Source organism: Sycon ciliatum, chromosome 1 (assembly GCF_964019385.1).
Source record: "Sycon ciliatum chromosome 1, ocSycCili1.1, whole genome shotgun sequence".
NCBI classification, from domain to species: Eukaryota; Metazoa; Porifera; class Calcarea; order Leucosolenida; family Sycettidae; genus Sycon; species Sycon ciliatum.
Window position 1 is genome coordinate 5,886,227 of NC_088643.1, and position 24,580 is coordinate 5,910,806.

Sequence of the window (24,580 nt, forward strand, 5' to 3'; positions counted from 1 at the left end):
TGTCACAGACGCTACGGTGTGCAGTTGTAGTACTCATACAGTTACTGGGGTCATTGGTGCCCGTAGCTGCACGGCCAGCTTTCCTGGCCGAGCGTCTACGGGATGTCTTGCTCGTACGCTGGCACTGGGCCTGGGGAGAGACACTCGCCGAAACAATGGCGGCTTCTTTCAGTGAAACAACATCCTCACTGAGTGCATTCACTTGCTTCGTCAACAGATCGATCTTGTTCAGCAGGCGTGTCTCCCGGTCGGCCGACTGTGACACGAGGGAGGACAGTGTTGTGACTAGTTCTACGACAGAAGTCTCAATTCCTGGGAGGGAACTCAACAGTTTGATCTCCGACTCGGTCATCCCGCGAATGGCGGTTTTTCCAGATCGGGACATCTCGGCCCACTAAATGCTACTGCTAGGCTGCTACCTAATGAACTATCTATTACTAATTAACTATCCAGTACCTACCCTTCTCCAGACCGGCCTACTGCCGGCTGGCTACTGCAAAACCTGCGAAAACTGCGGAGCTCAAAAAAGCTAACTGCATTCGCGTGTTGATGGTTGTTTTTGTTTTTGTTTTTTTTGGTTAGCTGAAGGCAATTTGGCAACAAAGGGCTCACCGTCCAACTGAACTTCGTTCGTACGGAAGTTGATGCTGGGGTTGTTCCTTGTAAGCCACGTCTTGCCAAGAATAGCGTCGTAGCGAGTCAGGGGATACACAGTAAAGTGCTGTTCCTCACTGAAGCCCCCGACTGTCACCCTTAGCGTGCGTGTGGAAATCTGCGGGACCTCGCTGGTCGAGCCGTCCGCCAATGTTACGCTCAGCACTGCTGAGCTTGCATCCGTGTCAAGATGATGCTTTCGAACAAAACTCTCTGCAATGAAGTCATGCGTCGAACCGGAATCTATCAGCATCACTGCACGGCGACCGCCGATCTTTCCCTGTATGCGCAGTAGGTCGTGTTCAGGTTCATTGCCGACGCTGACGTTGCTGACATGACACCTTTCTGCAACGGGACAATTTCCTACAGCTATGGGTGTCTCCGGCTCCGTAGGTTCCTGGAGAGCAACGTCTTCAACCTCCAGAGCTCCGAACCGGTTAGCGACTGGTACCGGCGTGGGTGCTTGGGTCGTCGCCAGTAAGCGCACCCCCTTTCTTACTGGCGACCAGCGTTTGGGTAGCGCTGTCCACCCTCAGTACAGTCTTTAGCGAGGTGGCCTGGCTTCCTGCAAGCAAAGCAGTGTCCCATTGCTCGCAGTTGGACACGCTCTTGGTCCGTCAGCTTGCGGAGGCCCTGACCACGGAAGCTGGGCACGGAACGCGACTCTCTACTGGCTGGTGGCCCCGACGCCGGTGGCCCTGACGACTGCTCCACGGTGTTTGCTGCCATGACAGCTTGCTCCAGGGTACGTGGATGCTCACGCATGACCTGTCGCTGGATGTGCGGCACTAGACCCCTGACGAACAGCAGCGCTCTGGTGTGGTGGTCGATTCCGGCACTTGCAGGCTGAGGCGAGTGAAAGCAGCAATGTATGCGTCCAGCGACCCGCGCTGCGCTGCGGAAATTAGTCCCATACGCGATGTTTCCTCGTTGTGCCGTGGTCCGTACACATCGCCAAGTGCCGCTTTCAGAGCAGGCCAGTCGGAAAACACTTGGTTAGCTTCCAATGCCGCTATCAACCAAAGACGAGTGTTTCCAGTCAAAAATCCTGCCGCGTAGTCGACCCTCTGTGCCGCATTTGGGAGTGCCAACGACCGTAGGGCCATGTCCATTGCAAACGTCCATTCTTTGAATGTAGCGGAATCTCCTCCAAACACAGGCGGCTCTTTCGTAAGGCGGGGTGTTGGCTCCCACGGTTCCGAGTTCGGATGTATCGTTCGGTTTCCTTGGCTAACGCGCTGAGCGGTCTTGATATCGTTTATCAGCCGAACGACGAGTACGAGGAGCGTAAGCAGAGTGACCAGAACACCTGCCAAAAGCAGAGTAGTAACCATCCTCTGCTACCAGTGTAACAGGTTTAATCAAACTTGAAAAGTAAGAGGCCTGGTTGAGCGTGCCTCGACCAGTTATATGCAAAATGTGATAGTATACATGTGGCAATGGCGCCAATGAAGGTGCTAATAGACAGGCGTAAGACGCATGAGGTGCGAGGGAGTGTAAAGTTATAGAGAAAAGGGGAAAACTGTTACACTTACTGCAGGTTCCCTACATGACAAAGAGTGGTGGTCAACCATCAAGAGCGCAGCAGGCAAGGGACGTTGCTCTGACATCCCCCTGCTGACCAACCCTGCAGGACAAGAGTTCCACTCTTCTCGTGAGAAAGCCGAGTGCTTTGCAGCGCATTTTTGCGAACAAGTGTAGTCTTGGCAATAACGACCTCTGTGCTGCTGACCTGCCTGACCTGCAACGACCTGCCTATGCCACGCTAAAGCACATTCACTTCCGCGCAGCAACGGTCAAACGGCACTTGGCGAACTTGGCTGTATCAAAAGCAACTGGACCGGATGGCATCTCTGCTCGTGTGTTCAAGATGTGCTCATCTGAACTTGCAGACCCACTGGCAAAGCTCTTCGCCCTCTGCTTCTTAGCCGGTGTGCAACCTGGCGCATGGAAACTTGCCCATGTAGTCCCGGTTCACAAACGGTCCTCCAGATCTTTGGCATCTAACTACCGACCAATATCACTGCTAACGATCATGTCGAAAGTCATGGAGGGCATTGTAAACACGCAACTGGTTAACTACCTAGAGAAGCATGAGGTGTTGCCAAACAGCCAGTTTGGATTCCGACGTGGTAGAGGAACCGCAGATATCTTAACGGCTCTCCAACATGAATGGGTCCACACCATAAGTACTGGCGGTTGTGTCCAGGTCCTCACCGTGGATATTGCCGGTGCTTTTGACCGGGTATCGCACGCAGGAGTGCTGTACAAAGCAAAGAAGGCCGGCGTCGACGGACGCCTGCTTGTATGGCTACAGGACTACCTCACCAACCGAAACATCCACGTTGTGGTTGGAGGCCAGACGTCAGATGCTCAACCCATCCAGGCTGGTGTCCCCCAAGGCAGCATCCTAGGAACCAGCCTCTTCCTTCTATACACCTGTGACATTGAACAATGTTTAACTCCAGGAACGCAGCTGAGCAGCTTTGCAGACGACACCACACTCTACAGCTTAGTACAGCCAACTGACGATCTCCAACAGTCCACTGCCTCCCTCCAAGGGTCCCTCAACAGTCTTGAGGAGTGGGGCCGCAAGTGGCGTATCCTCTTTTGAGCCAGCCAAGACACAGCGCATGACTCTACATCGTAAGCACGTTCCCCCTGCACTCCACCAGTCACCTTTGGAGGTGAAGCACTCCAGGAGACAGATACCCTGAAGCTGCTGGGAATCATGCTCGACCCTACTCTCTCCTACAGAGCGCACACTAGCAGTGTTGCACTGCGCGCCTCCCAAAGGCTGGGTTTCCTACGAAGGGCAGCACCCATCCTGGACGACCATGGTCGAGTGACGGTCTACAAGGGATTCGTGTGACCCCTACTTGAATATGCCCCACTGGCCTGGTCGAGCGCAGCCGCAACTAACATGGCCCAGCTGGACAAGGTTCAGCAACGTGCCCTGCATTTCCTGGGACCTGGAACCATTCTCCAAAGTCTTCAGCTTCGTCGGATGGTGGCAGCCCTGTCAAACTTGTTCAAGCTGCACTACATTCCAGGGCCTCCCCAGGTAAAGGCCATGCTGCCACCAACCAAGCCACCTGCCGTAGGTAGCATGTGCACACGGCAAAAACGTACGACGCACCATGCCTTCCAGCTGAAGTGGACACCCCCTCGCACACAGCCCTTGACTACCTCCTGCGATCCTTCCCCTTCTTGGCCATCACACCCTGGAACAACCTGCCTGCGGACCTCCTGCTTCACGAGCCTCATTCAAGACGCCTCCAAACCTTCAAGGTCAACGTATGTAAGGATCTAATCCGAAAGAGATGGCTGTGGTCCACACAGTACCTGTGACGATGATATTGAGACCCATTTAGTATTTACCTCTCTACTAGTACTTGCTTGTTATGATTATTGTTCTCTTTCTTCTTTTTCCCTTCTGGTTTAGTCATTACACGTATTTATATTGTTTGGTGCAATACTAGCGCCCCTTTCTCGCACCAAATTATTATTTTTGCTACCTGACCATGCAACCCCCCCTTTTTTTCGATGCCAGGTTGCAACGCTAACGCCGAGACCCCTGGTCGGTCGAGTTGCTCCCTGTACATCGGCACGTCGTCCCTACATCCCCTGTGTCTTGTCTTGTGTTTGTCTCCACATGTCTCGTTGTAGGGCTGTGTTCCTAATAAAAAAAAATTAAATTTTTTTAAAAAACTTCAACACTTGCAAGCCAGATATGAAAGAAAGAAAAAATTATCAGTCACACCACTTGAAATTGCAAAATAATTTTTTTAAATAATAATTAAGAGCAACTTCTGCAGTCAACGCCACACTACAACGAAGTCATGAAAGTTTACCAGAAATAATTTTCTTGTCACATTCATCAGTGGAAAGTCGTGACTGAAGAGTAACCATGCTGAACAATGATTAAATATACATTCAATGATGTGTTACGAGAACAAAATACAGTGCCAAAATAGAATGAGGGAAGGTGAGACAATAGAAGTCAAGTGAGAGCTAAGTGCAACGGCGGGTGAGAAACTAATAATTATAACGCTAGAACTGTGTAGTGAGACAAACAATCATGCTGTGCACCTACGAAAACAATTTTAACGCAACTACATGTTTCTTCTGCTTCCAAAGATCAGGATTATGCAAACGAATACAAACAGCCTCAAGTACTTTCAACTGACTAGCATACCGTGCACGACAAAGAACAGAAAAACTAAAATCATCATACACCTGCAGACACTTAGGGTGAGACAACAATTGAAGAAAAACGGCAGACTTCTTACGATCACAATCACCATCTGATTCCTCGTCTCCAACAACCGCAACCTCGTCCTCCGTCTCATCTCCCAACTCGTCCTCAGTGTTGTCCTCCGTGTCATTCTCCTCATCAACACCGATCGGTCCCAGGCTCGCTTCATGTTGTTTAACCTCTGTTCGTTGACTCCTCCTTTGATCTTGATGGTAAATTGTTACCATTGTTGTTGTTGTTGTTGTTGTTGTTGTTGTTGTTGTTGTTGTTGTTAAATCTTGTGTTCCCAGTGTCCTCGCCGGTGCTTGATCTCCAGTACTGTAATAATTCATTGAATAATTAGCCATTGATCGTCTAGGTCTTTGAATGTTGATTGTGTTACTTTCTTTGTTGAATTCCGTTCCCTTCAGCCTTCTTTCTCGTTGTTCACGTTCAGTGCTTGCCTCATCCATATATGCACGTGCCACCGACACCACAGACTCAGCCCCAGCATCGCCGTTGATAGATGTAGGTGGCGGTTCTGGGGGAGGCAACGGCAAAGACGGCGATGAGGGCATTACCTCATCACAGCGTCCACTTTGGTCTTGAGCTGAATGTTGTTGTGGTGTGTTATCTTGTGTTGTTAAGGTGCATTGGGGGTTGCGGTTGTTGGAGACGAGGAATCAGATGGTGATTGTGATCGTAAAAAGTCTGCCGTTTTTCTTCAATTGTTGTCTCACCCTAAGTGTCTGCAGGTGTATGATGATTTTAGTTTTTCTGTTCTTTGTCGTGCACGGTATGCTAGTCAGTTGAAAGTACTTGAGGCTGTTTGTATTCGTTTGCATAAGCCTGATCTTTGTAAGCAGAAGAAACATGTAGTTGCGTTAAAATTGTTTTCGTAGGTGCACAGCATGATTGTTTGTCTCACTACACAGTTCTAGCGTTATAATTATTAGTTTCTCACCCGGCGTTGCACTTAGCTCTCACTTGACTTCTATTGTCTCACCTTCCCTCATTCTATTTTGGCACTGTATTTTGTTCTCGTAACACATCATTGAATGTATATTTAATCATTGTTCAGCATGGTTACTCTTCAGTCACGACTTTCCACTGATGAATGTGACAAGAAAATTATTTCTGGTAAACTTTCATGACTTCGTTGTAGTGTGGCGATGACTGCAGAATTTGTTCTCTTTATTGCTATTATAAAATTGTTGTCTCCACGTCGATTATTTGCATATAATACTAATAAACGGGATTACACAAAAGAGAGTTTGGAAGCTTTGTCACAACTCCGAGTTTCACGTATCTCTACGATCATCAGGCAACTGATGGATCCAAAACGGGCAGCCAGAACATAAGGGGGAGCAAGGTGGGAAATTCCGAGGGGTGTCATAGGCGACGCGTATCATTGCGCAAGAGTCAGGTGCAGGCGTGAAGTTGCCAAGTCTTCAGACTTGGGGCTATGCAGAAGTAGTTCCGGCATGAATGATATAGAATAGAGCTGGGGGCAAATGCCAAATCCACACATGCCCACACCACAACACAAACATACACCCACACTCTCTCCCTTTTCTCACATACACATACACTCACACGCGCGTCCGCACACACATTCTCTAAATCTCTCTCTCTCTCTCTCTCACACACACACACACACACACACACACACACACACACACACATTCATTCTCTATATCTCACACATGCACACGCACACACACATTCATTCTCTATATCACACACACACACGCATTCTCCAAATCTCACACACACATTCTCTAAATCTTGCATACACACACACATTCTCCAAATCTCACACAAACATTCTGTCTCTCTCTCTCTCTCTCTCTCTCTCTCTCTCTCTCTCACACACACACACACGGCCACAATACTCATCCTTTCATTCTCACACCTACCGCACACATACTTGCACCCGCACTTATCCAATCACCCACACGCACTCTCTTTCTCACGAATGCACACAAACACACACACACACACACACATGCGCGCTCACACTCACACACACACACACACACACACACACACACACACGCACACACACACACACACACACACTTGGCAGCGGGACTACCAGCTAGATTCACTTGACCTTGCGCGTAATAAACGGGATTATGCAGCTGTGTAAGCAGTAGATGCACAGTGTGACTGCCAGGCATCTCTATCAGATGCCAACTGGCAATTCTCATGCAGAGACATACCAGTCCTCGAAACGATATTGTCAGCAAAGGAAATCTTCGGACGACCACGCTTTCTCTTGGTTGGTTGGTTGGTTTTTATTTCACTTCGCACATTCAAACGGGATGACGACCCAATAAAATGACGGCGAAGGCTTAGCCTAGAAGTGGCTATGGAAGAACATAGTAAAAGCTATGGAAGCACATAGTAAGAGAAAAGGATACTAATAACTGCGAGTAAACGGGGGGAGAGAGAGAATACGATGTATCTGTGATACTACGTGAGGATTACTGAACTGCACGGGGAGGGAGAGCGAGAGCTCTTACCATCCACGACACCAAACATCAGTTACATCACGTCACGCGTACAAGCTCCCAGCCAGATGGGCGGCATGTGTGCCCGAAATAGGTCAGTTTGCGTATCTTGACCCTGGCTAGCAGCTGTCTCTGTACTCCCAACTCCACCAGGATACTGTCATTTGTGCGCTTATTCATCCAGGATACTCTGAGCAGACGTCGGTAGCACCACATTTCTGCTGCCTGTATTCAAGCCACTACAAAAATTGTAGTTGCGCATTGCGCAAACTAAAATCGCGTCCTTTTTTGATCTACCACGTGCTTTCTTAGTGCGCATGCGCAAAGCGATGAACTAAAATAAGAGACCAGGGCTCTGATTCGGGCATGGTCTACTATTTTTCCGTGAGGCCTCTAGGAGGGTCTACTATTATTTTGATTTGTATTGTATTTGTATTTGTATTTTATTATTTTACTTGGGCATTCCCAACAGACCCTAAGGTCTTCTTACAGGGTGCCCAAGATGAATGAAATTGTTAAGTTCCTGGCGAAATGAATTGGGGATATGATTTGTGCGAAGGGATTTTGATCATGGTCTATTATTCGAGCATGGTCCATTAATCGAGGAAATACGGTACGCTTTTCGACTCCGCAAAAGCGGTGCAAGCTTTTCGTGTGTGACCGCGGCCTAATAACGGGACATTATTATCCTAGTTTCTTGGTCCCTTTTCTATTTATATTTAATAATAATATTTATATAAAGAACTTTTCCTCTTCCTCTCCTCTCCTCCATGCGCTCTAACAGCCGACTCACTGCTACCCTCAGTAGCCGTTACACACACCAACCAAGGAAGGGTTGCAGGTAGATACTGAAATTCGTCCTGACAGCTGTTTCGCCATAAGGCTCATCAGAGAAGGTGATATTGAATAGGATGATATCAGGTGGAGATGGTCAGATTTATACTACAAAACATGGGCGCAAGATTACGGGCAAAGTGTGAGAATGAGAAGTTACAATTCTCCAGCAACACAGTGCCAGGGGTTCTAAGAAAATGGCAGGTGAGTAATCCAATCACAAGCTGCTAACCTCTCCAGCAACACAGTGCCAGGGGTTCCAAGAAAATGGCAGGTGAGAAATCCAATCACAAGCTGCTAACATTAGTTTTCTAACGGCTAGGTGCTATAGTTTAAGAATTTTGGCGAGCCACCAAACAAAGTGAAAGAAAGTAGAGTACTAAGCGTGCAGTGCAGCAAAAGTTACAAAGAGTGCACACACGCATGAATGGACTGTACAGTCCATTTCAAAACTATAGACGCGTAGGGTTTTTGAAATATTTCAAATTTGGCTGGAACTTTTTGAGAAGAGTTTTCGGAATATTGCTCAGGACCGCTCCACAATTACTCTCATGTAGTTTCTAAACGATTGGATAACAGACACCCAATTTAGAAAATTTAATGCACAAAGTGATCACAGATTTTATGTGGTATAGATGCTGGCATAACGGTTTTTGCCAAGGTACGCGTCTATAGTTTTGAAATGGACTGTAGTTACATGTAGATCTACTTTTCACTTGGGCAGTTCTCCAGCCAACCGCGCAGGCATGCAGAGACGCACCACGTCGACTGTCCCCGCAGAGTCCCCCTCCGGCGTTCTTTCGAGCAACAGATCTCCGCTGGCCGTCACACCTTGCTGCGCACCGTAGATCTACGTGGCCGGACCGACCGCTACCTCGCGCTGTCCCCATTTGCGCCTCCGTTGCTCGCTGCCGTTGAACGTCGAGACAACCCGGCCGAGCGTGGCGAAAGCAGAAATGAGAGTCCTAGGAGAAATTCGCTCGTCTGCCCCCACAGCTGAGTTCTCGACGAACACAATGCTCCCACGATAATGACACCGCTTCCTTCCTTCCATTATCGACACACTCACTGAAGTACCGCTCCACTGGCGCACAGTAGTAATTATTTCAAATGGTGAACGGTGCTATTCGGCCAATAAAATGTAAAGTTCTCTTCCTCTTCCTCTCCTCTCCTCCATGCGCTCTCACATTCTCTCATTCTCTCTCATTCTCACACTTTTCCCGTAATCTTGCGCCCATGTTTTGTAGTGTAAATCTGCCCATCTCCACCTGATATCATCCTATTCAATAATCACCTTCTCTGATGAGCCTTATGAAGGCGAAACAGCTGTCAGGAGGAATTTCAATATCTACCTGCAACCCTTCCTTGGTTGGTGTGTGTAATGGCTACTGAGGGTAGCAGTGAGTCGGCTGTGAGAGCGCATGGAGGAGAGGAGAGGAAGAGGAAGAGAACTTTACATTTTATTGGCCGAATAGCACCGTTCACCATTTGAAATAATTACTACTGTGCGCCAGTGGAGCGGTACTTCAGTGAGTGTGTCGATAATGGAAGGAAGGGAGCGGTGTCATTATCGTGGAAGCATGGTCTTCGTCGACAACTCAGCTGTGGGGGCAGACGAGCGAATTCCTCCTAGGACTCTCATTTCTGCTTTCGCCACGCTCGGCCGGGTTTTCTCGACGTTCAACGGCAGCGAGCAACGGAGGCGCAAATGGGGACAGCGCGAGGTAGCGGTCGGTCCGGCCACGTACGGTGCGCAGCAAGGTGTGACGGCCAGCGGAGACAGTCTGCGGGGACGAATTTCAGTATCTATCTGCAACCCTTCCTTGGTTGGTGTGTGTAATGGCTACTGAGGGTAGCAGTGAGTCGGCTGTGAGAGCGCATGGAGGAGAGGAGAGGAAGAGGAAGAGTTCTTTACATTTTATTGGCCGAATAGTACCGTTCACCATTTTGAAATAATAATATTTATACATTCATGAATAGCAAGGTCCCTGGTTCGAGTCCCGGTGGTGTGACTGATGATTTTTTTCTTTCTTTCATATCTGGCTTGCAAGTGTTGAGTTTCGGAGAGAAAAGAGCAGTACGTGGCACGTGACCTCTAATTTCCTAAAACTTTGAAATTCTCCTCTGTCTCCGTGAAGTCCAAATTTGAAATTGCAGTTTATACATACATTACTAATGGACCGTATGCGTGTTAAAACAAAATGGCGTCACGATTTATTGAAAGTGGTATAGTTGGTGGTACGAGTGTTCAAACCCATTTGAACTTCATACTGTTCGTCTTCTTTTTGACATGCTCTCTTTCCATCTTCCTTAGCTTTTGTTTGTTGAGAGCTGTTTTGGCTTTCTCCTATACCTCTGGGGGATGCCAAGTGATGGTTTTGAGAGGCTGGTGATGGCTGTGAGCGAGAGTTTGCCGATCGGCGTCGTCCTCGCTATATATATATATAATATTTGCGGGATCCGCGTTGGCATCACTTGAATGTTCAGAAACACACAAGCTATAGCCTTCGCTTCCGCAGGCCACCACTATGCCTTTACACCTTAGTGGCGAATGCAGACCTCACAAGTGAGTCAGGGGAGAGGAGGTGAGTCTCTCAACCAATCGGGCGTGTAACGCTATAGCGATGAAAATACTAGTTACTGCGCACCTGGCAGATATCACAACACGTCGGAGCGTCCAGGAGCAAAGGAATCTTGGGTTTTCACTGGAATCTAGTTCCTCCAGCATCGTGTAGCCCACCGTCGGTGAATGGCGGTCCAGAAAGGTCGAACCTGGTCTTCTGCTGCATCTCGCAGTCACGCGAGGCACACTGAATACGCCTGTCATGTATTCTACAAATAAAAATCACGAAGTAGTGGACTTTACAGTGATGAGTCTATCCTGTATGCTGCAAAAGACGTAGGAAATGTGACTGGTGTCCGTACACTGGACGCCAATATCATCCCAGTCTTCTCCTGCAGGATCTGTTTGACATTGACATACCGGTATGCAGTGGGTCGACATTGGCCTGGTTTGGCAGCTATCTGCCTGGGTGGATGTAGCAGGTTTGCATTGGCGCGTCGTCCAGTCCGACATTCTCTTGTAACTGTGGAGTACCGGCAGGGTTCGAGAGGTTGCTCGTGCTGTGAACACATCTCTACTGCCTGTCTCGTCCTGGAAGTGCCGTCTCGCCGCTTCCTTGCTCTACAGTCACGCCGTTATTTCGTTTTGTTTCGTGGTGCAGCTCAAAACCTGCCCAAACAACTGTGAGCTCGCAACATGGTATGGACAAATTGCACCACTCATGCTGGTTAACTAAAACCGGGATAGTCGAGTAAGCGAGTTCACTCCCTGGGCCATGGCAAGATCTGTTCAGCACGGGCTATTCCAACCTCCAAGTGCATAGTCACCGATCGATCCATGCGATGGTGGTTGACCTACTTCCTCCGTATACAAAAACTTCGTGACTTTTTTTTAACGGTGTTTTTGAGCAAGAACCTGCTCAACGAACGGCGCCAAAGGCTGTCATCGACAACCCACGTCCATGTCGAGGTTAGTTTGGTTGATCCCGAACAGATTCTCCACGGACGCCATGCGTGTGAGGACGTTGCCGACAGAAACTCCAGAGTCAAATGAAAAAAATAACACTTACTTGCTCGAAACTGACACAGTGACGAAGTGTAGTTCGTGGCTGGAACACGGAGTCACGCGGCACTCGCTGCCCTGAAACTGGCCAGGCTTGTACTTGCGGTGCGCGGCCCCATAGATCTACGCAGCGTGAGAACATAGATTTGTTTCGCTCGCACGGCAAGATGAAACATTTCAGTCGTCGTGCAACCAGCGCAGACTCAGGATCAGAATGTCGATGGCCCGGCTTTCTTCGCCTCTCAGACTCTCCAGTCAGACGTCTCCTTTGTCGCCAAAGGGGAATCGCAGGGACCTCCTCGAAGCCATTGTAGAATGCTTGGGAGGATTATCCTGGCGAGAAAATGCGAAGCGTGTGGATGTGCTTGTACAGTACGACTCGTTTCACGGCGTAATGGAGGTCGCGGGTTGGAACGACTGAATATAGTCGACACCGATTCGTACACAGCTCTAGAGATGAAGAGGACGTAGCCAAAGTCCAGCGTCGGACCATCACTGCAGGTGACAAGAATCTGAAAGAAATGCGAGCGGAAGCAGCGACTGTTGGCGATGCGGAGTCAGCGTCGTCAGGTGACAATGACATAAGCGACGAAGACTCTGAAAAAACTCAATCTCATTCGTCTGAGTCGCTTGTTTCTTTGTATAGCTTGTAAACAGGTTAGACAATGCCACGAGTGTTATTCCGAGTCAAACGGAACCATTCCAGAGCTGTGCGCAGCTTTCAAAAAAAGTCACGAAGTTTTTGTATACGGAGGAAGTACAAAGAGCCAAGCTCTACGAGTACTACTATTGGATGCTGTCTACATGCAGTCAACAATGTAAAATAAAACTTCAAACAAACAAAACAAAATCAAAGTACCTCAGTATGCCCCAGAATAGGGCATGTGCATCTATAGCATGACACAACAGGGGTTCTGGCGGCACCTGTCAAACAAGCAGTAGCGACTAGTGCCAGCTACCTATAGGGCTTGAAAGTGCTACGTCACAGCATAGCAACAATTTCAAAAATTCAAAAATTGGATCCACTTGGATCCAGTTTTTGTATGGATCCAAGCACATTTCAAGCCGTCTTACTCTCAGCAAGGTGATGTTACCAGTGAAACTGACTGATTTGGCTACTGGGGGCGGGGTTACAACTGGTGGCGAAGTAAAAGTCACCCCTGCATACGACATGAGTGGGTTGCTATGCACCCACATACTGAGGCAATAGCGAAGTCACACCTTAGTGGATCCAAAATAGAAATCTGATGTCAACTTAGTACTCCCTGGCCGTTTTTGACGTCATCACTTTCAAGCCCTATTGGAGGCTAGCCACTACAGTCTGTCACTGGAGATAATTATGTTCACTGTTTAGACTGAGCACAATCAAGGATGCCCAATCAATCTGCCCAATGTGTGTTCTGTTCCACCTAATTATAACGTCCCATCGCATCAACCCTACTACACGCACATGTCGTCACTCTAGCACGACTTGTGTTATTATTGTTTATTTTGATTCGCACGATAAATAGAGCACAATAAACGTTAACTTGACCGAAGGTTAAAGGCGACTGCAGATAGAGGAACACATCGAGGTACAGGTACCGGCATCAATACAGTATCAGAGAGAAACAAACAAAAATGAAAGGTACGCAGAAAAAACTCTCGTAGCCCAAGGAGAAGTGGTTGATGAGGGATGAATGCACTCTCCACGCTCATCTACACTGTTCGTGGAAATGCACACATACATACAATAATATACAACATAGCAATAGCATGCACAGAACCGAACAATTTCATGTTCACACATGCAAGCACAGACCTGAACATTAGTACCAAAAGCCGATACAGACAATATCCCCATACACACAGACGCACACACACACACACACACACACACACACACACACACACACACACACACACACACACACACACACACACACACACACACACACAATGTCCCATGTATGCGCCCATGGCGAGAAAAGCACGCAAATCTACAAAATTAATGCACTGGATGTGAACCCACAGATTTTCTCTTATAGCAACGATAGCGGATCTGATTCTGAATGAAACACACACACAATACAATCATTGAATGCCCATCCGCAGAATATGGCAGGTCCTGAAAGAACAGGCAGTGTTCCAGTGATGGGGAACAGAACTTCGAGTGGCGAGTGAGGTATACACACACACGTGCGTGCGCGGGCACACACTAAAGTATTCAGAAATAGAATCGACATCGTAGTATTCATTGGTTGGGGAATGGAAAGGAAAATAAAACATTGCTGTAGGTTATTGTTGTAAGGACACTGGGAGCACAACAGAAAGGTAAGCAACTTGCTTTGAAGCAAAGAAAGTTATTATTCCACGGATCTCAGAAGGAAGGAACGTTCCAGAATGCTGCACTGGCAACAGGCGGCCTGCATGTGACCGGCCCCTGCAGTCGGTCCAGCTGCCGGCCTTGCAGTGCTGAAAAGAATGTGCAGTACAGCATGTCACATAGTATCGCAGCCTGGACAAATAGGCGCTGGGAAGTCCTAGTTATGTGCTCACCTACACCACGATGCACCAATCTTCTGAGCTACTTTGGCAACAACTTTGTCCACTTGAGACTCCCATGGGCTGAGCCAGTTGTTGAGGGCTGCATCAAGGTGGACGGCAATGACTGCTGATGGCAAGGCAATCCATGACACACAGTCACTAGGGCATCGTCAACATGGCGCTGAAGCTGGATCGATAAAATCAACATTTAGGCTGCCGCGGGGTTGACAACGAGGCCGCTGTCTCGAAGCTAGTCAGTCAGCCTGGTCACCGCCATTGACGAACCAGTCGCCACCGCCAGCAGTGGCGGTAGGTTGTGACAAGTGTGGTGCAATATTGTCAGCAAATTCAGTACTCAGGATAAGATGAGTGACAAAGGGAACGTTGTCTTTGATAATATTGAAGTGAACAGGGATGATCACAAACCCTGCGCGTACTCCACCGTGAGTTACAAGAAAATTCCGGACTGGACGACGAGCAAACACCAACCTGCTACATCCAACCAGGCAGATACTATTACGATAGCTGCCAAACCAGGTCAATGCCGACCTACTGCATAATGTCAATGTCAAACAGATCCTGCAGGAGAAGACTGGGATGATATTGGCGTCCAGTGTACGGACACCAGTCACATTTCCTGCGTCTTTTGCAGCATACAGGATAGACTCATCACTGTAAAGTCCACTACTTCATGATTTTTATTTGTAGAATACATGACAGGCGTATTCAGTGTGCCCCGCAGGACTGCGAGATGCAGCAGAAGACCAGGTTCGACCTTTCTGGACCGCCATTCACCGACGGTGGGCTACACGATGCTGGAGGAACGAGATTCCAGTGAAAACCCAAGATTCCTTTGCTCCTGGACGCTCCGACGTGTTGTGATATCTGCCAGGTGCGCAGTAACTAGTATTTTCATCGCTATAGCGAGGACGACGCCGATCGGCAAACTCTCGCTCACAGCCATCACCAGCCTCTCAAAACCATCACTTGGCATCCCCCAGAGGTATAGGAGAAAGCCAAAACAGCTCTCAACAAACAAAAGCTAAGGACGATGGAAAGAGAGCATGTCAAAAAGAAGACGAACAGTATGAAGTTCAAATGGTTTTGAACACTCGTACCACAAACTATACCACTTTCAATAAAATCGTGACGCCATTTTGTTTTAACATGAATATCGCGGATTATGGGTGTCCGGATATGTAAAAAGCCGAAGTCACGCAAAAAAAGTACATGTACGTGTCTACATGTTTTTCGATTTTGACAGCATGTTACAAGGCGAGGACGCGTAGTGCTCCTGACTACAACCATAATCCGGTTGGCAGAGTCGCCTTGGAACATGCTGTCAAAATCGAAAAACATGTTAAAGGGGAAGTTAAGGCAAAAATTAAAATTTCACCAGTTGTAGTCTTCGGGGTGCTGAGTCGAATGGTCTTGGTCCGAGAAAGCTGAGACGCTCCCTTCCTACTTGAATCCCAATCGAACTCGCGCACTTCCACCGAAACTGGGTGATTGCGCCCTACTAGATGGGGACATCCACACCGCCCGGAACGCCCATAACCATGTTGGTTTAGTTTTCTTCGATCTCGCAAAGGCCTTCGACACTGTTTGGCACAGGGGTCTCTTAGCTAAGCTGCAAACAGTATATCGCATTGATGGCAAGGCTATCGGCTGGCTCTCATCGTATCTCTCTAACCGACATCAGCTTGTACGCCTCTCAACTGTGTTATCGGAGCCTTTACCCGTTACTTCTGGAGTCCCTCAGGGTTCAATCCTTGGGCCACTGCTATTTCTCCTGTATATTAATGACCTCCCCGATATTGCCCCTGGTGTCAGCCTTTTCGCTGACGACACAGCTCTGCTTTGCTCCAATGCTTGCGCTATACGCCTGCACGAAGCCATGCACGATAGCATTGGGAAAGTTATAACCTGGATGCATGATTGGAAGTTGCAGCCAAACGTTGATAAAACGGCAGCTATGTACATTTCCCCTTCTCCCCCTTCCCTGCCACTTTGTTTTCCTTCTTCAAGTGTTGCTATTCGTATTGTTGAAGAGCATAAGCATCTTGGCGTTATTATTGACTCTAAATTGTCGTGGTCACCCCATGTGCAGTATGTCTGCAAGCGCACAAGCTCCATCCTTGGGGCTCTTCAAGCCCACTGTAGACATCTTCCTCTTTCTTGCAAACGCTTGTTTTATCGTTGCTATATATTGCCCTTACTTGACTACTGTGATACTGCTTGGTATGGCATAACTACTACTGTATTGAACAAGCTAGAAACCCATAACCGCATGCTCCTTAAAATCTTATTTAGCAAAGATCGTCGCTTTCCCTCCGCTAGTCTTTACGAAATTGCCAAGATCAGTCCCCTTTCCACTCGACATAAGTACCACCTCTGTGCTCTCATACATAAAATATTACTAAATAAAATACCCTTGCATATGCAGGCTTATAATTGGTTCTCCAAAACACGGAATACCCGGAACTCACTCAGTCTCCCACGCGCTGCCTCCACCCTATTCACTAGATCCCCGATCTTTGCTGGCTATGTGTTTTGGGCAACATTACCAACGCAGGCCAAGACCAGCACGTCGATGGATAATTTTGTTGCTAAAATCTCTGCTCAATTATAGGTTTCATGTATATCCTGCTGGTTTGTCTCCTCCTCTGCCTTCTTTGCCTCTTATTTGTATTCTTTTATCTGTTTTACTGCTGTGGTTGGCTTTCACCCTTGTCTCAGTTTTATTGGCCGTCATCATGATGTGCCATGAGATAATGATAAAAATACAAAATACAAATACAAATTTGTATGCAAAATGTCACTAAAAGCGCCATTTCGTTCTTATAAAAGCACGGATGACCGCGATTGGCCCATATGTTGTAGTCTTTTGGACGCTGAGTCGATTGGCTTTGGTCCGAAAAGGCTGCGATGCAGCGTTCCTCCTTTATTCCCAATCGAACATGGTTGAACAAGCGGTCACGTGCTCCTGCGTACACCAGTCACCTGGTCACCGTGCCTGCAGGGTACAACTTACTAGCCTGTTTGACCTTTCTCGGGTGCAGTCCTGTCACTCGAGTTGAACTCGAGTTGAACCTTGGTGTGAAAGTTGTCGCCTGCTGGCGTGGTGACCAGGTGATTTGGGCACCCAGGAGCACGTGACCGCTTGTTCAACCATGTTCGATTGGGAATAAGGGAGGAACGCTGCATCGCAGCCTTTTCGGACCAAAACCAGTCGACTCAGCGTCCAAAAGACTACAACATATGGGCCAATCGCGGTCATCCGTGCTTTTATAAGAACGAAATGGCGCTTTTAGTGACATTTTGCATACAAATCCCCATCAAAAATGAGAGGTACGCAGAAAAAACTCTCGTAGCCCAAGGAGAAGTGGTTGATGAGGGATGAATGCACTCTCCACGCTCATCTACACTGTTCGTGGACACATACATACAATAATATACAACATAGCAATAGCATGCACAGAACCGAACAATTTCATGTTCACACATGCAAGCACAGACCTGAACATTAGTACCAAAAGCCGATACAGACAATATCCCCATACACACAGACGCACACACACACACACACACACACACACACACACACACACACACACACACACACACACACACACACACACACACACACACACACACACACACACACACACACACACACACACACACACACACACACACACACACACACACACACACACACACACACACACACACACACACACACACACACACACACACACACACACACACACACACACACACACACACACACACACACACACACACACACACACACACACACACACACACACACACACACACACACACACACACACACACACACACACACACACACACACACACACACACACACACACACACACACACACACACACACACACACACACACACACACACACACACACACACACACACACACACACACACACACACACACACACACACACACACACACACACACACACACACACACACACACACACACACACACACACACACACACACACACACACACACACACACACACACACACACACACACACACACACACACACACACACACACACACACACACACACACACACACACACACACACACACACACACACACACACACACACACACACACACACACACACACACACACACACACACACACACACACACACACACACACACACACACACACACACACACACACACACACACACACACACACACAATGTCCCATGTATGCGCCCGTGGCGAGAAAAGCACGCAAATCTACAAATGCACTGGATGTGAACCCACAGATTTTCTCTTATAGCAACGATAGCGGATCTGATTCTGAATGAAACACACACACAATACAATCATTGAATGCCCATCCGCAGATGATGGCAGGTCCTGAAAGAACAGGCAGTGTTCCAGTGATGGGGAACAGAACTTCGAGTGGCGAGTGAGGTATACACACACACGTGCGTGCGCGGGCACACACTAAAGTATTCAGAAATAGAATCGACATCGTAGTATTCATTGGTTGGGGAATGGAAAGGAAAATAAAACATTGCTGTAGGTTATTGTTGTAAGGACACTGGGAGCACAACAGAAAGGTAAGCAACTTGCTTTGAAGCAAAGAAAGTTATTATTCCACGGATCTCAGAAGGAAGGAACGTTCCAGAATGCTGCACTGGCAACAGGCGGCCTGCATGTGACCGGCCCCTGCAGTCGGTCCAGCTGCCGGCCTTGCAGTGCTGAAAAGAATGTGCAGTACAGCATGTCACATAGTATCGCAGCCTGGACAAATAGGCGCTGGGAAGTCCTAGTTATGTGCTCACCTACACCACGATGCACCAATCTTCTGAGCTACTTTGGCAACAACTTTGTCCACTTGAGTCTCCCATGGGCTGAGCCAGTTGTTGAGGGCTGCATCAAGGTGGACGGCAATGACCGCTGATGGCAAGGCAATCCATGACACACAGTCACTAGGGCATCGTCAACATGGCATGGCGCTGAAGCTGGATCGATAAAATCAACATTTAGGCTGCTGCGGGGTTGACAACGAGGCCGCTGTCTCGAAGCTAGTCAGTCAGCCTGGTCACCGCCATTGACGAACCAGTCGCCACCGCCAGCAGTGGCGGTAGGTTGTGACAAGTGTGGTGCAATATTGTCAGCAAATTCAGTACTCAGGATAAGATGAGTGACACAGGGAACGTTGTCTTTGATAATATTGAAGTGAACAGGGATGATCACAAACCCTGCGCGTACTCCACCGTGAGTTACAAGAAAATTCCGGACTGGACGACGAGCAAACACCAACCTGCTACATCCAACCAGGCGGATACTATTACGATAGCTGCCAAACCAGGTCAATGCCGACCTACTGCATAATGTCAATGTCAAACAGATCCTGCAGGAGAAGACTGGGATGATATTGGCGTCCAGTGTACGGACACCAGTCACATTTCTTGCGTCTTTTGCAGCATACAGGATAGACTCATCACTGTAAAGTCCACTACTTCATGATTTTTATTTGTAGAATACATGACAGGCGTATTCAGTGTGCCCCGCAGGACTGCGAGATGCAGCAGAAGACCAGGTTCGACCTTTCTGGACCGCCATTCACCGACGGTGGGCTACACGATGCTGGAGGAACGAGATTCCAGTGAAAACCCAAGATTCCTTTGCTCCTGGACGCTCCGATGTGTTGTGATATCTGCCAGGTGCGCAGTAACTAGTATTTTCATCGCTATAGCGAGGACGACGCCGATCGGCAAACTCTCGCTCACAGCCATCACCAGCATCTCAAAACCATCACTTGGCATCCCCCAGAGGTATAGGAGAAAGCCAAAACAGCTCTCAACAAACAAAAGCTAAGGACGATGGAAAGAGAGCATGTCAAAAAGAAGACGAACAGTATGAAGTTCAAATGGTTTTGAACACTCGTACCACCAGGGAGTCGTAAAATACCGGGAGGCGACACGCCACACATTTCACGATCCGAGGATTGCCGCACTCGACCCGCGAAATTTGAAGCGTGATTGAAACGTCGTCGTCATCTTCTTTTTCTCAATTGTTTTTGCTATATGCTTCGAGGCTATTCTGGATCTCCAGAGCGAAAGCTGGTTGTTTCTGATACGTACCACGCATTACCTTAGGTTGAGCCGTGGCTTTTAAATTTTTTTTGGAAGTTCACTGCTTTGGAGACGACGGAATGTGAAGGTAAGTTATTCACGAAATGTACTCAAATTTGAATTGAGTCAATGCGAATGACACCCTGTTTTCGGAATAGTTCTCCACTAAACACACCATGCCCATGGCCCCTTCATGTTGTCCAAGTTCCATTCTAGGTTTGTGTGAAGTTTCGAGATGAAGTTCGACGATGTACTCACCTTTCCATGGAAGGGAAAAAAAAGTAGCATATCAAACAGAATCCATGCAGTATTTGATGCCACTATCCTCATTCTTCTGCATTCAAAGTGTTTCACATCTATATGGCCCATGAACTGCAAACAATATTTGTCATTTCTTAACTGTTCATAGCTGTTCATAACTGTTCTGAACACATTGCCTTCAGGAAACGTAAGGCCGAGTCGCCTCACCGACTGAGCAAAGTTCTCTGCGACGAAAGTCACACTATCGGCGAATGCACTCAAGGTGAATACCCGTCAATATCCTGTATACTGCTTGTACCGCTTATCACAGTAGCATACACACAAGCACACATACATACACACACACACACACACACACACACACACACACACACACACACACACACACATGCATGCTCGTGCACACACAAGCGCAAAATTCACATATCACTGGTTCAGTTGTTTTTATCTGTGTCGTATTTTGTCTTATACAGAGCTTGCATTGCACTCACGGCGTGTTGCTTGTGTGTGTTGAGCATGCTGGGGAACTGGGAATGGGTTATTAAATTAAGCTGGTGAAACAAGGAGCATGCAGCAGGCACAAGTACAAACGTATGCTTCTGCTCTTCATGCTGTGTTGCAGCTATGGGTGCTGCATAGCCATGGTCACGGAGCGGTTGGTCATTTCTGGGCAACGCTTGATGCTCAGATGTTTGGAGAATGGCTCCAAAATTCTCCAAACAAGGCTGAAGGCTTGTCACGGCATCCTTGCCAAATAAAGGTATAAGCTGCAGCAAGTTGTCGTTGCGACACCTTGCTCCTTCCAGCTCACGCCGCACGGCCACCAAGCACCAACCACCATGGTACTTTTCAGCAAGGTGAGACAAATTGTCAATCACCGGTTCGGGGATGGCTTCAGCAGCTTTGGATGGTGCTATTGACGCTTTCCTGATAGCAGCGGCAGCCGTGGCATGCAGGTAGCTTATCAGATTCGCTAGCACTGCAGATGTAACTTCCAAATCTGAAGAAGAGAAAAGAAAAAGACAACATATAAGGACTGGTGGTTGCAGAGACTGTACTAGTATTCAAAAGCCAGCGTTTGCATACCTAGTCTGCATACCTAGTCAGAAGCCAATTTTTTTCCAACATGCATGCAAAACGCACTGACCTTCACAATTGATTTTCACTTCGGGAATAGCTGTTGCGATGACGGACAGCATTTGTTGCCATGCTTGCGAAATATCAGCACCCTTGCATGCCTTCAGCTGGCACACTTCCTGGCATAGCAGATTTGCAGTACCTGATGCCTTGTGTAACCGTGTCGTAATAACATGCAGGAATGACTCCGTCGCCTCAGTAACACTCGCCTGTCTCATTGTCAGCAGTTTGCAAATTCCATGGATCACTGCACCTTCCATAGGCCTGTACACCATGATGGCACTACCACTCTTACATCGATCTGCACATAGACAAAGTATGGTTTGAGGATGGAGGTTTACATCATCTACGGTGATGATACATACTAGGTACACACGTAAATTTTCAGGACTTCAATAAATATCCTGTCACAGTGAACAGACAATGCATCGTGGGCAGACTAGGATGAAAAGGATGGTGTCGACCACCTAATTTATCGGGTCAGTTCGGGCAGTTAGGTATGCTACAGATTATACATTCGTGTCCACAAGGAAGAGACAAAAACATGCAAACGAAAGAATCTCACCTGTTGCCCACAGCTGAACATCCCCACAACTCAGGTCACCAAGTGAATACGTGGCGTCATCTACATCTTCCACGGTGGACTCATCACTTTGGCAGTCATCTCTGTCAAGCTCCATCATCCATTACTTCGAAGGCCAAGGCACAAAGTATTATTACTTAGAAAAACAAAACGAACTGCTGACACTGGATTCGTTGTGTGCAGAATAATTTTATTGAGTTTTCAAATTTTTTGGACCAAACAGCGAACGCGTCCTTTTGCATGACCTGCGCCGCTTTGACCTCTCATGGGAAGTCCCTCGCCATGCAGCGCGTGAGGTCTCAGCACTCGTGCCCGAGCTGAGGCAATCATCCGACGCGGTTGTGCATCTCGTGTCGCCTCCCGGTATTTTACGACTCCCTGGTATTTTACGACTCCCTGGTACCACCAACTATCACTTTCAATAAAATCGTGACGCCATTTTGTTTTAACATGAATATCGCGGATTATGGGCGTCCGGATATGTAAAAAGCCGAAGTCACGCAAAAAAAGTACATGTACATGCACTGCGCAGCCCGGGCGCGGCCGCGGCCCCGTCTTCACCCTGATGTCAGTTTGATTCAAAATATCGAGGCGACGGGAGCAGAATCTGTCTGGGCCTAATTACACACACACACACAGTGACACACCTGTTGTTGTGTTTTGAAAGCAATGGATGCGAAGGCCGAGGACCGCGCCGCAAAGCGCAAGGATCTGCTGCCCTCGCTGGTGAAAGCTAAAAAGAAGTTGCTGGATCAGGCCGAAGAGTCGGGAGTTCAGCTGAGCGGCGGCCTCGCTTCTGATGATCACATTCCGCTCGAACAGATATTCGTGAATTTGGCCTTAGTGCGTGAACGGGAATTGAAAAGAGATTTTGATGAAGCGTTCTCGACGTATGCCGATAGCCGTGAACACGCAGTGCAATTTAGCAAAGCCGATCGAATTGAATTGAAGAACCTGTTTCGTGCAGCACCAGAAGCAGCAGCAACAGCGACCCAGTTGAGACATCTCAGTGGCAAGGTGTTACGGAATGTACTGGCTTACGGATCTGCTGGCAGTGGCAAGACCACAGTGTTTCTGCTCATGGTTATATACCTGTGGAGCAGAGGCGAACTGTGGCAGGAGGAATTCGATCTGGTCGTGGGACTGGAGCTCCGAGAAAAGGAGGTGAGAGCTGCCACTAGTCTTGCTGAGCTGTTGGCTGTGAAACTAACGAGCCAGGGCCTGTCGCAGACTGAGATATTGGAGCTGGCAAGCTACTTCGAAGATTCTCCAAGCCGCCTATGTGTCGTCATGGACGGTTTGGACGAATGTGATTTCGCAAGCTGCAGTAAGTTCATGAGAGACTTGCTGAAACGTGAGGGCATGGTGAAGACACACGTGATCGTCACAAGCCGTCCATGCCAAGATGCATATGACCTATCGCGGTGGGGGAAATATCAGCAGAAGATCCAAGTGCTGGGTTTCTCACCGGAGAACGTGAGGGTGTACGCAGAGAAGGTTCTCGGTAAGCAGCGCGCTGAAATTCTGCTGGCAGAGCTCCAGAGCAAGCCAGATGTGTCATGTCTTATGGCAACTCCCATGTTTGCAGCCCTAACATGTGAGCTTTTCAAGAGCAGCAATGCCGTGTGGAAGTGCAGTGCATCCTTGTACGAATCGTTACTGCGTCGAGTCGTAGAGCGTGCTGGTGGTGCGGTTTGCGAGTCGATTTCACTGGCACCCAGCAAATTGGTCCAGTCGCTACAGGAACTGGGACGCTTTGCGTTTCGCATGCTGCTGGTGAAAAGGATGGTGTTCAACACGTCCGACATCATCAACTCCCACTTGAGCGAGGATGCAAAAAACTTGGGTCTTCTGCAAACATGTCAGGGCACAGTGTCTACGGACGCTCGGCAATACCGCTTCCGCCATCTGTCACTGCAGGAGTTCCTGGCGGCATGGTTTCAGGCAGAATGCGTGGTGCAAGAAAGACATCACGCCATTGCACTGGTACAGCGACTGGGCGCGTACGATGGCCATATGGCAATGTTCTGGAAGTTTTTCATTGCTCTATGC

General features: G+C 48.2%; 1 long non-coding RNA gene across 1 annotated transcript; it reads right to left on the reverse strand.

The window, feature by feature from the left end:
* Positions 1–21,234: 21,234 nt before the first annotated feature.
* On the reverse strand, positions 21,235–22,432 carry LOC135811378 (uncharacterized). Its single transcript, XR_010552594.1, has 2 exons — positions 21,956–22,432; positions 21,235–21,808 (listed from the first exon to the last, which is right to left on the reverse strand). It is a non-coding gene; the product is annotated as an uncharacterized LOC135811378 (long non-coding RNA).
* Between the last annotated feature and the right edge of the window lie 2,148 nt (positions 22,433–24,580).